Here is a 14,985-nt window from a genome sequence, read left to right on the forward strand (position 1 = left end):
GGTCTCTTTCCACAGAGCTGCTCTCCAGCAGGTAATCCTAATGGTCTAACAGGAAAAGCACAGACAATCTTGTGCTTTGGCAGTGGTGGTGGAGGCCACGATTCATAACTGTAGAAAGGACCATTCAGAGGTCCACAGGTCTCTGTCTGCCCTCTCCTGAGAGGAGCCCATGGCACTCAAACTGAAGAATTTGGGATGCCAAAAGCTCACATGCGATAGGGGTTTTTCCTCTGTGAGGATTTCAGTGTTTCACATAGCATTTTAGTGTTAGGTGCAAGGTGCATGGCTATGTTTAAAAGCAAAAGAATGTCTCGGTGTTGCATGAAATAAAGATAAGCCATGGTCCCCCGAGGAAGAGGAAAGTGGTTTTTATCAGTAAAGATGAGAGGTACCAAGAAGGGGAACAGAATTAAGTGTAGCCAGGTGACGAGCATATTCTTGAATGCCAGTTTAGGAGATGGTAACAATAGGAGATTTATTAACAGTTTCTGGAATTCATTATAGCTGGATTTGATACATTATTGCCCAGCACTGTGTATATGACTTCTGGGTCTTGCAGATGAAAGGAAGAGATTTTGACATTTATAAATAATCTGTTACACTCCTTATGTTTAAAGGAGATTTGGTGACCGTAGACTATTAAAACGGATACTTACAATAGTACTGCTGTGCAAATTAATGCAAGCAACAGCAAGATTTGAGAGCATTTGAAATCTAAAAATGAGGAAATATTTTTCCACCGATATCTTTTCAATATCTACGCTATAGAACATATCTGTTTAATAAAATATTTCATAATAAGAGTGAGGGTAATGTTGTGCAACAAAACATACTCATGACTGAACACCGATGCTGCATTATTTGGTAATAATAGGGAAGATGGAGACTATACAGCCCAAACGATGTCCCTGCTATATCTGCATGTCTTAAGCCTTACTAAGAACAAAATGAAAAGTTGGCAAGGGGAACCCAGATTTAAGTAGCTGTTTTCACCATCTGAGCTGAAAGGCAAAATACAAAGACCAGACACTGAGAAATGTTCATTAAAATAGCAAACTTCTTTCCCCCTTACAGATAACAACTGTTAAGAGTAAATTATTTGAACTCTCAAAGCTATTCTCTTCATGGATATTGCACACAGCTCAAGATATCTGTCATTAGTTTAGAGCTCATTTTTCTCCAGGTTTTTTGCTTGTAGTCACACGTCTTGCATGCATGAAGAGACAGTGCAGTAGCTCCACTGTGAAGTACCAAGAAAGTTTGAAAGGTATTTGCAGAACAGCATAGTAGACTCTGCCACTGCCAAGCATCCAGAATTTGATAGACCTAATTCTCTTATTCTGCATCTCAGCTTCAGGTCACCGTGAGCTTCCCTATTGATGGGAGAGTGAAATAACAAAGCTATTGCCACATTTGTCTCTTGTAACTAATTTTTACTATTGATGACTGTATTACTATATTCTCCTTTTTTACTGTAAGTGTTTAAAATAATCTGGAAAACTACTTGTGATTGACCTCTGCTTTCATCATGTTTTAAGTTCCCCTTTCCCCCCTCATTTGGTGTCGTTAAGTTACTAACAGGTTTGGGCATGTTAAACACAACCTTATTATTCTTACAGGGAAACCCGAAGCACGACTATAAAGATGTGATGTATACAATACTGAAAAATGGCAGTAATAAAAAGAAAAATATATCAGCCCTCTTAGTAAGATGAAATCATCTAGCCATCAAGTAGATACACGAAAAGAACTCAGTACATATTGCTGCTTTGGATTACAAACGGTACTTTGGCTTTACGCTGTGGGGTTTTTTTTCCTCTTATTGGGAAGGTTCTTATATAAAATCCATTTCAAATATCTTTATTAAAGATCCTTCTGCACACGGACGCAATACTTGCCCGTTACCTTCTAGAGCTGTACTTATCAGTCTTCCCACTTCTCTGAATGCAAATGGGTTTTGCTCAATTGTGTAAAACCCTGAACTCCAAATACCAGCTTGGCTTATTGTGTCATTATTTTTGCTTCTTTGTTGTGTTTCTTTATAGCTCTTTGGAGGAGCGTTGTTAAATGAGGCTCGCTGTTTATGCCTGTGACAGAGCCTGACACAAACTGTTACATGACAAGAAGATAAATACATCAAAGATGATATGTGGAGACACTGAACTATGTCCATGGTCTGCTTGTTCTCAGAGCACCAGGAAAGAATGATTTTCTATTACACTATGGCAGGCAGTATTTCATATGCATATATTAAATGGTCAAAGCACTTCCACCAACAAATTATGGCACCTTCTAGAAAGATTTTTACAAAAGGTTGTATAAGAAAGGGGAGATTGTTGGCAACCAAGGATTCTTACAGCCTGATTTTTTACCTGCCATAAATCTTATATCATGCACATCCCTGCAAATACAGTACACACCTGGTAGAAAATACTACCACCTGGAAGGACGGCATAAGGGACAAAGTTAGAATAGCCATTATATAAGCGTAACTATAATAGTTGCACCTCTTGCTCATTAGATAACAGTTATAGGAGCATTCAAGCAATAAAATCCTTTCATCACTGAAGTCATATGAAATTCCCACTAATCGCAACAGGGCTAGTCTTTTGCTTCAGTTTGAAAGCAATATATCAGATACACCATCTGTTTAATCCTCAGAGTGGTCAAGAATTGTATTTCGTCTGAAGTTCACATTTTTGCTCTTTTTTATTAGAATTTGCCTTCTTTGAGAATGAAGAAGATACTATTTTAGTTTAATTTTTAAATTTAATAAAGGTAGTCAGTTTGTTCATATAATAGATGGTTAGCTTTGCATCACTTCAAAAAATAAACTGACAAGATTTGGAAGCAATTTATACCAAATAAACTGTGAAAGCATCTATGTTTATACGGCTCCAAAATTAAAACTCAGATGAGATTAATTGAAAAATCTATAGAGATTCACCAGCCTTAAAAGCAACTGGAAGCTGCATCTCATAAAAAGCCACGTATTTCGCAATGAAAGCAGGTTTTGATAATTTTAATGAGGAAAAAAAGTGAAAATAAGTGGGTTTGAACTTTTGGGTTCAACTTAAACAAAGCTGTTGTATTTCATACGCCTTTAGTTATAGAGCATGAAGGCAATTAATTTTTTTTATGTAGGCTTCAAAGTCTTGCAATAGAAAAATCATCTCTGCCAAAATGCCAGGATACATAACTGGATTCACATATGGGCTTCTCAGACTTCAGAAATTTTCAGATTCGTTTTTACTTTGAACTCATGCCAAAGAGTCAGAACTGTAGAGGCAGCAAAGCCCTGCTAGTAGATTCTGCTGACATTTGGAATCACCAGTGATTTGTTCTCAGGATGCCAGAACAAGGCTCTAGATAATACTTCACCCCTATCATGAACAACAGAATTCACATGGGCACGACTCTCTTTTCAGGGTATTTTTGACCTTTTCATTTTAAGTTGGGTTGGTGGTTTTTTTTCCACCTACACAGGCAGTAAGATTACTTTACTTGCAAAGTTATGATGTTTCTTTAACCAGTGCTTCTGGCCCAAATCCTGTGATGAATTTATCATCCATTTGGTGATCTCCGCTCCCTACAGTAAAGTTCTTAACATGGCTAACAACAGGTATGAGGAGTCAACTAACAGCCTTCAAATTCAGGATCTGTGGTCCAGAAAGAATAATACTAGTGGCACTGAACTGAGATAGTGAGACTCTTATGCCAGCATAAATTGTTCCTTACAGTGTTAAGGCTTAATTAAATATTGGCCCGGTTAACATTCTTCTGAGTTTCTGAGCTGCTTCTGGGGTAGGTGAAATTTTCCCTTCCCTCATTCTTCCTGTGAAATGCTTTCTTCTTTCTGCCATCTTGCCACTGCTGCACACACATGCACATGTGTATCTCTTTAAATTAAATTGCCCCACAGTTGCAGATGGGAAAAGGAGAGCAATCTGTCCCTGGAGACCTCCTAAAGAAGATCTTCTCCCAGTTTATCACCTGGCCATATGCTGCAGTTGTAAATATGTGGAAAAAATTTCTCCTTCACTTTTTTGGCCTTCTGTACAAATACTGTTCTTGATGATCACTCCAGGAGTTCATCATGGCTGCTCTCACATGTAGCATTTGGACTCTTGAACTTATGGTGTAGTTTGAGTGGGCACTATTGCCCAACCAACACACGTTCCTAACATACCCACATTCCCAGCGGTTAAGAAGTCAAGAATGACACACTGACATTCCTCAGGCTCTCTCTGGTGCCTTTTCACAGGTAAGAGCTCCAGCCCCCAATACACTGAGTCTCAGGCCCCTGCTCTGCCCGTTGTCCCTGTGGAGGCACGCCTGTGCACAATTAAACAGTACTGGATATTTATAAGTTATTAACTGCTGTGTCATTCCCTCTACTTGCTGTTAGATAGTGGGAACCACAGGGAAATAACATCACGTGGCACTACAACCGGTAGACTTGGGATGTTAGCCTCTGGCTTCCACATACTGTCAGTGGAGTTTTGCTGCTTCTGTAACCAGCTTTGTAGCTCCTTCTGCATCAAGGGTCTGCGCGCTGAGATTCCAAGGATTTTGTCTTATAGCCCCGTTCCGCTAGGTTGAATTGCATCTCCCCTACCTGCAGAGGTATCTACCACTACATTTAAGATGCTCGGCAACATTTGCAAATATGCATCTTGATTAAGTGGAGTCACATGGCTTTATGCAAATTCTGTTGCAAAAGTAGACTGATGTCCTAAAGTACCTGCTGCCAAAAGAGGTTCATTTGTTGTTGGCAGTGCTCTCAGTGGATTCTTCTCTCAGGTCATTAGGAAAAACGCATTAGGCTTGGTGGAGCCATCCCACTGTATGACATCTTGACTTGTACCTGTTTTTCAGACTGCACAACAGGAAAGGACTGCATAAGTATTTTTCCTAATGACAGGTAGGTTCCAGTGCACTGATCCCATTACTCTTCGATCAATAAACGAGTTTTGTAAAAATTAGTACTCCTAGAGGGGAGGGATTAACAGCAGTGGCTTGTTTCTCTGCTGGGCACTGTGTGAACTCTTCTAAGCTCTACAGGTATACTTGGGAATGTAAACTAATTCCAGATCTGCTTGTCCAATGCAGCTTTAGCCACATGCCCTTGTCCTGACATAGTGCCCTATCGTGGTGTAACCCCAGCCAGCAACAAGGACCACACAGCTGCTCGCTCACCCCACACCCTCCCCACAACCACCCCCCTGCAGTGGGATGGGGGAGAGAATCAGGAGAGTAAAAGTAAGAAACTTGTGGGTTGAGATAAGGACAGTTTACTAAGTAAAGCAAAAGCCACACACGCAAGCAAAGCAAACCAAGGAATTCATTCGCTACTTCCCATCAGCAGGCAGGTGTTCAGCCATCTCCAGGGAAGCAGGGCTTCATCACGTATAACAGTTACTTGGGAAGACAAAAAGCCATAATTCCAAATGTCCCTCCCTTCTTTCCTCTTCCCCCAGCTTTATATACTGAGCATGATGTCACACGGCATGGAATAGCCCTTTGGTCAGCTGGGGTCAGCTGTCCTGGCTGTGTTCCCTCCCAAATTTTTGTGTGCTCCGAGTCTACTTACTGGTGGGGCAGTGTGAGGAGCAGAAAAAGCCTTGACTGCTTGGCACCAACTGAAAACATCACTGCACTATCAACGCCATTCTCATCCCAAATCCAAACACACCACACCAGCTGCCAGCAAGAAAGTCAACGCTGTCCCAGCTGAAGCCATTAAGTGCCCTCTTACTACCTTTCCCAGATCTTCTTTCCTGCCTGACCACTGACCCACAAAGTGTCCACTGCTCTGGATTAGACCCATATTGATGTTCCAACACACCCTCTGGAATAGTGACGGTGTTGTTGAACTGCCTATTGAAACAGGCAGAGGCTAACTACCTGGCAGCCTACAGTGAAAAGAGAAATGTCAGTGCCACTGTGTTGATACAGTAACTGGCAGAGATGCTTCACTTCTCACACAGGCACGCTTTGTGTAGCTTTAAATACTACCTACATTCAACAGCTTCTGCTCAAAACGAGTTTCCACTGAGAGCAGCTGACAAAACACACAAATATTGAGGAGAAAGTCCAACCACTAGGAAAAAAAATTCTAAGAAAAACCCCAGACAGCTTCCAGAGATGCAGGTCTGTGTTCAAGCTGCCCATTGTGTCAGACTACGGCTGAGGTCAGCACCTGGAATGGTGTCTAGTCCCAGAGGGTGTTGAACGCTTCAAACCAACTATTTGTAATCCCAGAATGACTAGCACTAAACAAGGAATGGGGATATGCATTGCCTTATTTGGTGTAATATGCAATCTACATGTAGCTTTTGCAGTTTATGTTCAACACAGATATTGCTGGCTGCCATAGGTGGCTCACTCCTGTTTTATGGATTAGGTTTAGAGCCTGCTCCAGCCTTTGATTGATAAATGAACTCTAGAGTACCTTCTTTCGTTCTCGAGGTGCTGGTCTCACTTTTAGTAAGAACAGAGGCTCCCACATAATGACATGGAGCAAAAGCTGCATGAAAGAGGGCATAATTTGCCATGAATTAAACCACGCACTGGGGATGCTGCGTGAACAGGAATGATGGGGGCACACATATAAAGAAAGGCCTGGCAGTACATCAGTCACAGGATGTGCCTTCTTATATTTAAGAACATTTAATTGAAGTTGCACACAAAGTAGGTGACAACAATGCTTCAGAGCTGATGGTATAATACATAACCACCGTTTTGACAGGAATCCAGTTCCATCTCAGACCCAACTCAGAGCAGTGGACTAAGGGGGGTGGGGGAAGGAGATTCCTACCTTATCCTCATCACAAAACCACATAGAAGTATTTTACACAGACTGTTTAAATTCCTGTTACAGATCTTATACACTCGTAAAAATCCCTTGCAGAGCAAATATTTGTTAACGTTTGTATGCGTATGTGCTTGCAAGAGACAGCGCCCATATTCAAAACTCTGTGCTTCTGCATTTATGCATGCACTTATGCTTTTATGGGTGCACATGGGGATTAGCATGTACAATTAGTCCTTTTTCTAATTGTAGTGAAATGCAGTAGGACCATTACTGCCAAGAAAGGGAACTTTCCCCGCCTTCATACCCTTCATATTATTCTCCACTAATGGGCTGTGCCTTGGTAATTATAGCTCTAGGAGGAAAAATGTTGACCTGGGCTTACCTGCTGTAGAGCTGCCATGGAGACAGGATATTAGCATTGCCCTGGAGATAAAAGCATGGGCAAGTTATATGGATTCTAGTAACTGTTGAAAAATATATGAACTATTTAAAAAGCAAAATGCTTAAGGTGTGAGGTCTCAGTTCTCCGCTGCATCCAGGCAAAGTACTAAGTTTGCATGGCAGAACTGCAAAAGATGCCGTGGCAATCCCACAGCTGGCAGCCAGCCTTCCTGAAGCACAGGTTCAGATACGAGACTCCTATTCTGCCATACTCTTTTTCTCTTCCTCCTTTCTCTGCTTTAATTTTACTGTTCCCGAGGTATTCTGTTCTTCAGCTGATGGAGATAGCCATGTACCCTTATATAGCTGTTTCAGCCCCTTTTCAGTCTCCAGGTGAAAGACAGTGACCAACCGAAATACTTCCCTCCCCCCTGTAGAGTGATGGGATCTAAAATGCCTGACTTTAATATCAACCAGCACTAAGATACCACAGTAGATTCTCAGATTTGCCTTTTCAATGATTCCTTTTTCTCCCTACTTCATCTTTTCCACTGACAAAAAGAGCCTAGAAATCAGCTGCTATTCATAAACATCAGGGAGGCAAGGCAGAGGAACTCTGGGCATGGATAACACACTAGAGAGAGCGACTCCTCTCCAAGAATCCCACCAACCTATGAGGAAATCAGGTAGCAGTAGATGTGTAGGTTGAATCCAGCATGGCTCCAGAATGCAGCTGGAGATTATTTTCTGTAGCAGCACAGGCTATAGGTCTGCTTCCACGACGTGGTCCCAGCGTGGAAACTGCTCTTGAACGGATCACCAACAATATGCAGTTGAAAAGCCCCAGTTTGGAGACTTCTGAGATAATGCGACTCCAATCTTTGAATTGCTGCTATTGTCAAATCCCAGCAGTGCAATAAACCAAACTCAAACTGCTAGATGTCCAACTCCTGAGGGTCTCAGTCTCCAGGATTAAGGTTATAACATGCATATCTCCTGTACAAGCTGTAAGCCCATCAGGTTTCAAAAGCAAACAGAAACCTGGAAAATACCTGTGTGAAATAATTTGTCACATAAATAGAAGAAACTGTGCCGATTACTAAATATATTCTTTTTCTCCTGTGAATTATAACCAGCTGATACTCACAGCTTGGTGTTCGAAGTACTTTTTGGCTGCAAACTCTGCATTTCAGATGAGATTAAAGTTAGGGCCTCAAATATTTATTTTCATGCAAGCTGTCCTAGTATATGATGTCAGGTCTTAAGCTGTTGAAAACATACATATCCCAAAACTGAGGAAGGATAATGGGGTTATACTAGCTCCTAAATTTCTCTTCTTTGCTTTTGCAAAGAGTGTTATCATTTCCCCAGGGGATAAGTAAACTGTCTTCTGTCTCCATGTTGCCCCATTCCTCCAGCACACCTGAAAATATGCATTCCTCATGCGGAGCATAAATCATTTTGCTCTTTGACTATTTATGCCTTTTTGTCTCTGTTCTGGGCACTTCAGCTCCATTTAAACTGCCTAATTTTTCTGTGGAAGGTGGAGGATAGGAATACTTAGAAACCACCAAAAAAAGCCTCAGAAGCTGGGGTTTTTTTCTAATTGAAAATACAAAAATTCTGCCTAAGACAACCTAGACTGCTCTTTTTAACACTGTCCTTCACAGCACAGTACCCTCAACGTTTTTCTCATCTGAGAAAAGGACACCTTAGAACCATAGGACTGTAGAGATGTATCCCGTCAGGTAAACCAGTGCTCTAACAGTCAGCAATGGTGACCGGAATACAGCTATTTTAGTAGTAATGATACGCTAGTCACCTAACCCCACACTGAGCTTCTTGTTACAATCCATCTTCATCACAAATCTTTACATCAAACAATAGTTTGGGTCATTAGGCATGCTCCCTTGGACCCCATCTTCTCCCAGGAACTCTCAATAAACCATCATTAGTACCTGCACGATTCACAAAATCTACTTTAAGAATAGTAATCTAACAAGACCGCATGTGAGATGGGGGAAATGGGGCAAATTTTAAGTTAAAAAAAGCTAACCTGTTACATTAATACCTGGACCAGCAGAAGCTGGACTAAGTGGCCCTGAAGGGTCCTTGTAATCCTTCATTCGTGCACACTTATACCACCAAGCATCCACAGCGCTTGTTTTGTGCTGACAGACATCACTGTACATACTATATTCTGACTGAGAATTTTCAGCACTAAACCTACAATTATTTAGTCCCTTATGAGGCACAACCCTCTCCCATCACATAGGAAAATCCCATGCAAAAGACTCAGTCCCTGCTGTTAATTCCACGCGATCCAGTGCCACAGCAACTACTGCCTGCACTCCTTGGGATTCAAGGCAAAGTACTTAATTGGCAAATACAAAGAGATTAACCACAGAAACAGTGACTCTGGCAAAGCTTCCCCTGTGCAAAGCCAGACCTAGACAACTCCTTCAATACAACTTTTTCAAAGCTGCATCCCTGAACCCTGTGAAAGCCGCAGGTATTGAGCACTTCTGAGAAGTTGCACATCTGTTTCAAATCCTAAATGTGGCTGAAGGTGCTTCTCTTTAGCAATCAGCTTTGAAAACCTGACCTTAATTGCTTGTCTAGAACAGAGGTAATAGCACCCAACTGCTTTGTAAGCGCTTGCAAGAGAACGCTTGAAGATTGGAGGCTCTGTTCCTTTGCCAAATATTACTTGTCAGGGGAGTGGAGCAATCCCCATGAAGAGGGATGATACAGGACTCCTGGCTTTTAGTTCTGCTACTGAGAGATCCTGGATAAGCTTTTTCATGAGTCAGCATCTGAATTTCTTTATTCATGAAATGTGGCTAAACATCCCATTTTTCAATACAGTATTTCAGTATGTATTTCTAAATAGTTTGCGTGAGACACGCTAAGAAAGTACTGAGCATTATTACCTGTTTGTACGTTTTTCACATCGTTTTTTTAGCCCAGCAGTGTATATTCCCAAGACATGTGCTGTCCCTACAAACACGCAGAGAAACTGGACCTATTCTATTTCTGAAGCTTCATCCTGACAGATTTATGAAAGAAATGTTTGTTCCTGCCCAGTTGCCTGATGCTTATCTATTAAGATATTTCATCTGAAAGTAGTCTCTCGTGTATGGAACCGGTTTTGTTCCTCAATAAGGTTTCAGGTTTCTTTCCCTGAAAGCTGCTGTGGAAATGCATATGTACATGTATATATGTTTCCATATTTGTATAAAGTCAAAGTTCTGGTTATACAGAAAGACTTGAAAAATGCATGGTTGTAACGTGACACTTTAAAAAGTGCAACACCCTAAAAGCAAAGAAATTAGATGAAATGATAAAAACTTGGAAATGGCAAGAAAATATCATTATCTGAGATAGAAATAAAAGGTATACTAGACATTGTAAGAAGATAACAATCATGCTTAGATGTGGGGAGCAGCAGAAATAAAGAGTGGAAGTCATAGCTGAGTGGTGAAAATAAAGAGCAGTGTAAATTCTGACAATTGGCAACATATAACACAGGTAAAAAGATACTTTTTTTTTAAAAATCAGAAATCTGTCAAAGTTGATGGAATCAGTAGATAAGCAAGATATAAAACGGAAAGATAAGGTTACTGCAGAAAAGCAGTGCATCCCTTAGGTTGACATGGGCTATGGAGAAGGACTGGGATGTTCCTGATCAGATCATTCCTTACAGGGGTTGATCTGAGGAAATCTCAGGTTCAGGAATAATGTCTCAGAGAAAATATCATTGCTCAGAAGAAAGGGGTTTTGCACAAATCAGTGCAGTTAACAGTAACAACTTGCTTGGAGCAGATGACGCTCACCCAGGAGTTCAGAGGCAGCTCACGTATGACGCCGCTCAGCTACTGAGTGAGCTCAGTAAGTGCCGCTTAAATCACAGCAGTGCCAGGGCCACGGGAAAGTGCAATCAAACTTTAAAAAGGATCCAGGATGAGTGATTGTATTTCTTCCATAGCCAGGGTTGGAAGAAATATGTAATAAAAATGGAAGTAGTAGACTCAGGGATAAATATCATCTGTTGGGGCTGAGTCAACATAGCTTTCACAGAGCCTGAAATACAATCTCTGAGAGGTCTCTGAAGAGGACAATGGTGATCCAGTGGATATAGTTATCTAAGCTGCAGTCGTGTTTACTGGACAGTCCACACAGGGGTCTAGGGAGTGAGGAAGGCTGCTGCAATACGATGTAGCTTTTAGGGATGGAGGATGCCAAAAACCAGTGGCTCCTGACTGGCCTCCACCCACAGCCGCTGTCCATTGGCCCGGGGACTCCATTTAAGTTTTGGGCTTAGCCTTTGCTACCTGTTTGGTCCGTGTTGTAGGAGTACATACAGGACCTTGGACCTGTGTTGTATCCTTGCCTTTAGTCTTCTCTCTGCCTTCAGCTCCTGGATGTGATAGAACACCTTGTCACCAGGCTGTGCTATCTGCCCACCCCTGTCATCCTGAGGTGCTGTGAGACTGTGCTGTGGTCACAGCTCCTAGGGAGCCCCCCTTACGGAGCAGCCCTTTTCTTACTGCTCCCCTCTGGCCCATTTGTCTTGGTTCTTTCAAGGCAAACCAGGGAATGGGGCAATGACTTATGTTGTGAAGTCAAAGTGGAGCTACAGCAGAGCCAGAAGAGTATTTGTGTTCTGCAGTATAAGCTCTCCAAAAGCTTTTAGGAAGACTCATCAATAAAATAAATCTTAAGATTTAAAAATCCTTTAGGGAAAATGGTGCAGGTAAATGGCTCCTTTTCCTAATGGGCCATCAGAGCATCTCAGAAATCTATTGTGGCATCTGTATGTATAACCTATAAGTATCTGGAGAAGGTGAATAGTGGAGTAACAAGCTGCAGGTGCTAAAACAAAGTTTTGAGATGATTTGGGCTAAAACTGAGGCATCACTTCTCAGCACAGATTACAGGACAGACTCTTCATGCTTGCAAGCATTTTCTGCAGGAAGCAGTTATTGGTCCGTGCTGTGCAGACAGGGATCAAATAGGGAACAGGCTCTGAGTGGTGATGGGGAGTTCCTGACTGTTACTGGAAACCTGTCCCACTTGCACAAATGGCAAACCACTAGAGAGCAGCATTAGATCAAGACTTCTGTTATGTGCCTGGACAACTTGTGAATAAAACAAAGCATTAGGGTGATATTTGCAGTTGGACGCTAGTTTCAGATTAGATTTTATCAGAACCAGGGACGCTGTAGATCAGCCAGTCTCATCTGGCTCAGCGCTGGGGTACTTAGATACTCAAATACTGACACCAACCTTTGTAGCTTGTCTCCAGGAACCCAACTCTCCCCATGCATCAGTTTCAAAAACGATAGTAAAATTCTCTTCAGCCTACACCTACTGCAAACCACATAAAACCAAGTTAGCTGTGAAAGTTTCAGCTGATTCTTGTCTCTAGCCATTATCTCAGGTTAAGGTTCACTGACACCTGTCATTATCTCCAGTGCAGAGTCTTTGGACTTGTGCCTCACCTTTCTAGCATTATGGTGTCATTCTGACATGGGAAAGGTAAAAGATAAATGGTGGTAAAATAACAGAGATCCCACTGCTGCGGGAGTGGTTTAGGAGGAACAGAGTCCAAGCACTTACGGGTTTCAAACTAATTTCAAGACATCTCAGTTACTATTTAGACTGGATTTTTTTCTTTTAAAGAATAAATCCTTCATTTAAATAAAAAAGCACCTAAGATGTGGAAATATGTCAATATATGCTATGGCATAAGATACCCTAACCTACACTAAAATCGATTAATTACATAAGCACTTGAATGCTAGTTTTAATATACCACGCATACATGCTGGGTAGTAACCTTTTCTGTGAAAGGTTTGCTTTTGCTGGCGGGGAACTGGAACAAAGTAAGGACCAGGCACCAGGGACCAGATTTACAAAATCTTATTTTTGTGATTTTGACCTTTTCTGTAAAGCCAAAACATTTTTATTGTACTGGATCAAGGTCAATGATTTAATTATTCTAAACTGATTAACTGACTGGCAACTGAAAAGCGGGGAAAGCTCATTTTCTTCTCCCAATCAGTAAATAATGAGGCATGAACGCATGCTTTCACTAATCCTAGCACCCCGAAGGACACAAAAGCTGTAAACAGATAACTGTTTAATAATATCATCTTAAACACAAAGGAAGTTTTGTGCATGTTTTTATTATTTCTCTCTTTTCAGCCTGTTATAATATAGTATAATGGTTTCATGTAATGGCTACAAAGTTATTTTAAAATGCCCTTCAGCAGAATCTGATTTCTGTCCAAATGCAGTATCACACAAAACAAGTTTAAAAAGAATTGTCATCTAGTAAGGGCAATACTTTCTATTATCATGACTTAAAAAATTAGGACTCTTCATGTAGTAAGAACAATTGGCCTGTTTAAACATGTAGAGATAACTGTGAATCCTCCTGAAAAGTGATAAGCTTCTCAAGATGAACACGCAGCTGAGTTAAGCCAACTGCTTGTTCCCCAGCAATTGACTGTATAACCTTTGCTGCTAATAGCTGAGAAACTGAGCATTAGAGTGATATTCCGCTGAATCCTTAGACAATCTCATGGCCCTTCACTCTCCTGAATTTTGTTTCCCTTGAGGTTCATACACTCTGATTCTTTAGCCAGGGAAAGTGCCCTCTGTACTTTCTCATTATGGAAAGATTGTTGGACTTACTATTCCTGTTGCTTCTGATGATACCTATTACTGAGACAGAGCTAGGGAAAAACCCATACTTGAACACCAACAGGTTTCTGGGGTTTCTCCCTTTGTCATTTAATATTATGCAAAAAGGGACTTGGATTACATGGTGAAAGAAGCGCTCATTCTCTGCTGTGGAATGAAGGTGAAACTAAGTAAGCATCACTAAGACTGTGATAAACATCATATTAAAATTACTAACAAACAGCAGTGATAAAATATCTGTCAGATCAAGGGCAGCGTGGCTAAGAGTGAGAAATGTCAAAAGACAGCGTAAGAAAAGGCGTACAGGAGAAAAATGCAAGTTACAGCTGTGTAATCAAATTATTTGGATAGATAATGAGACTGAGACCTGAACATTATTCTGCTAGAATATCAAAGAAGACAATGTAGACAGGCAGCATCAAAAAGGAAATTTGCATCCACAAGACAACTTCTGATAATGTGTGATATGAGGCTTTGGTCTATTAATTAGCCTTGAAAAATACCCACTTCTTTCTGGCAGTCAGGAAAATGAATTAAGCCACGGGATAAATCTCCTGACTCAACAGTTAGTCTGATCTGTGGTGTGCAACTGGAGTCAGCGAGGTATTACAGCCGTCCACGGAATGGATACGCAAATCTGCATGGCAGAACTTCAAAGGGCTCTTCCATCCCTCCTTGCTGCACGCCTGGAGTGACCCAGCTCCAGGCTCTGCACAGTGATTCGGTCTTCTTCTCTTGCTTTTATTGTCTAATAACTTCTGCTCTCTCCCCTGTCATTTTGTGATGTGTAGCAGCAGAAATGTTCTCCTGTGACTCCTTCTGTCTCTCTTTTGAACCTGATCTTGAATAGACACGGAGGTCACTCAGAACTGTACGGGAGGACCTCTGGTTACCGGTGTAACAAACTAATGAGGACTTCTGAACTTCACGCTCTTATCGGCCAAAGCAAAAGGAGTCATTTTTGTCTGCACCTTATTATTGCAGTATAATCTACATGGAAATTATAACTGTAGGTGAATTGTGGAAGTCACAGAAATGTGGAATATTTTAGAAAGTGTAGGGACAAACTATTAGTA

This window comes from Charadrius vociferus, unplaced genomic scaffold (assembly GCF_000708025.1).
Source record: "Charadrius vociferus isolate BGI_N301 unplaced genomic scaffold, ASM70802v2 scaffold111, whole genome shotgun sequence".
Taxonomy (NCBI): domain Eukaryota; kingdom Metazoa; phylum Chordata; class Aves; order Charadriiformes; family Charadriidae; genus Charadrius; species Charadrius vociferus.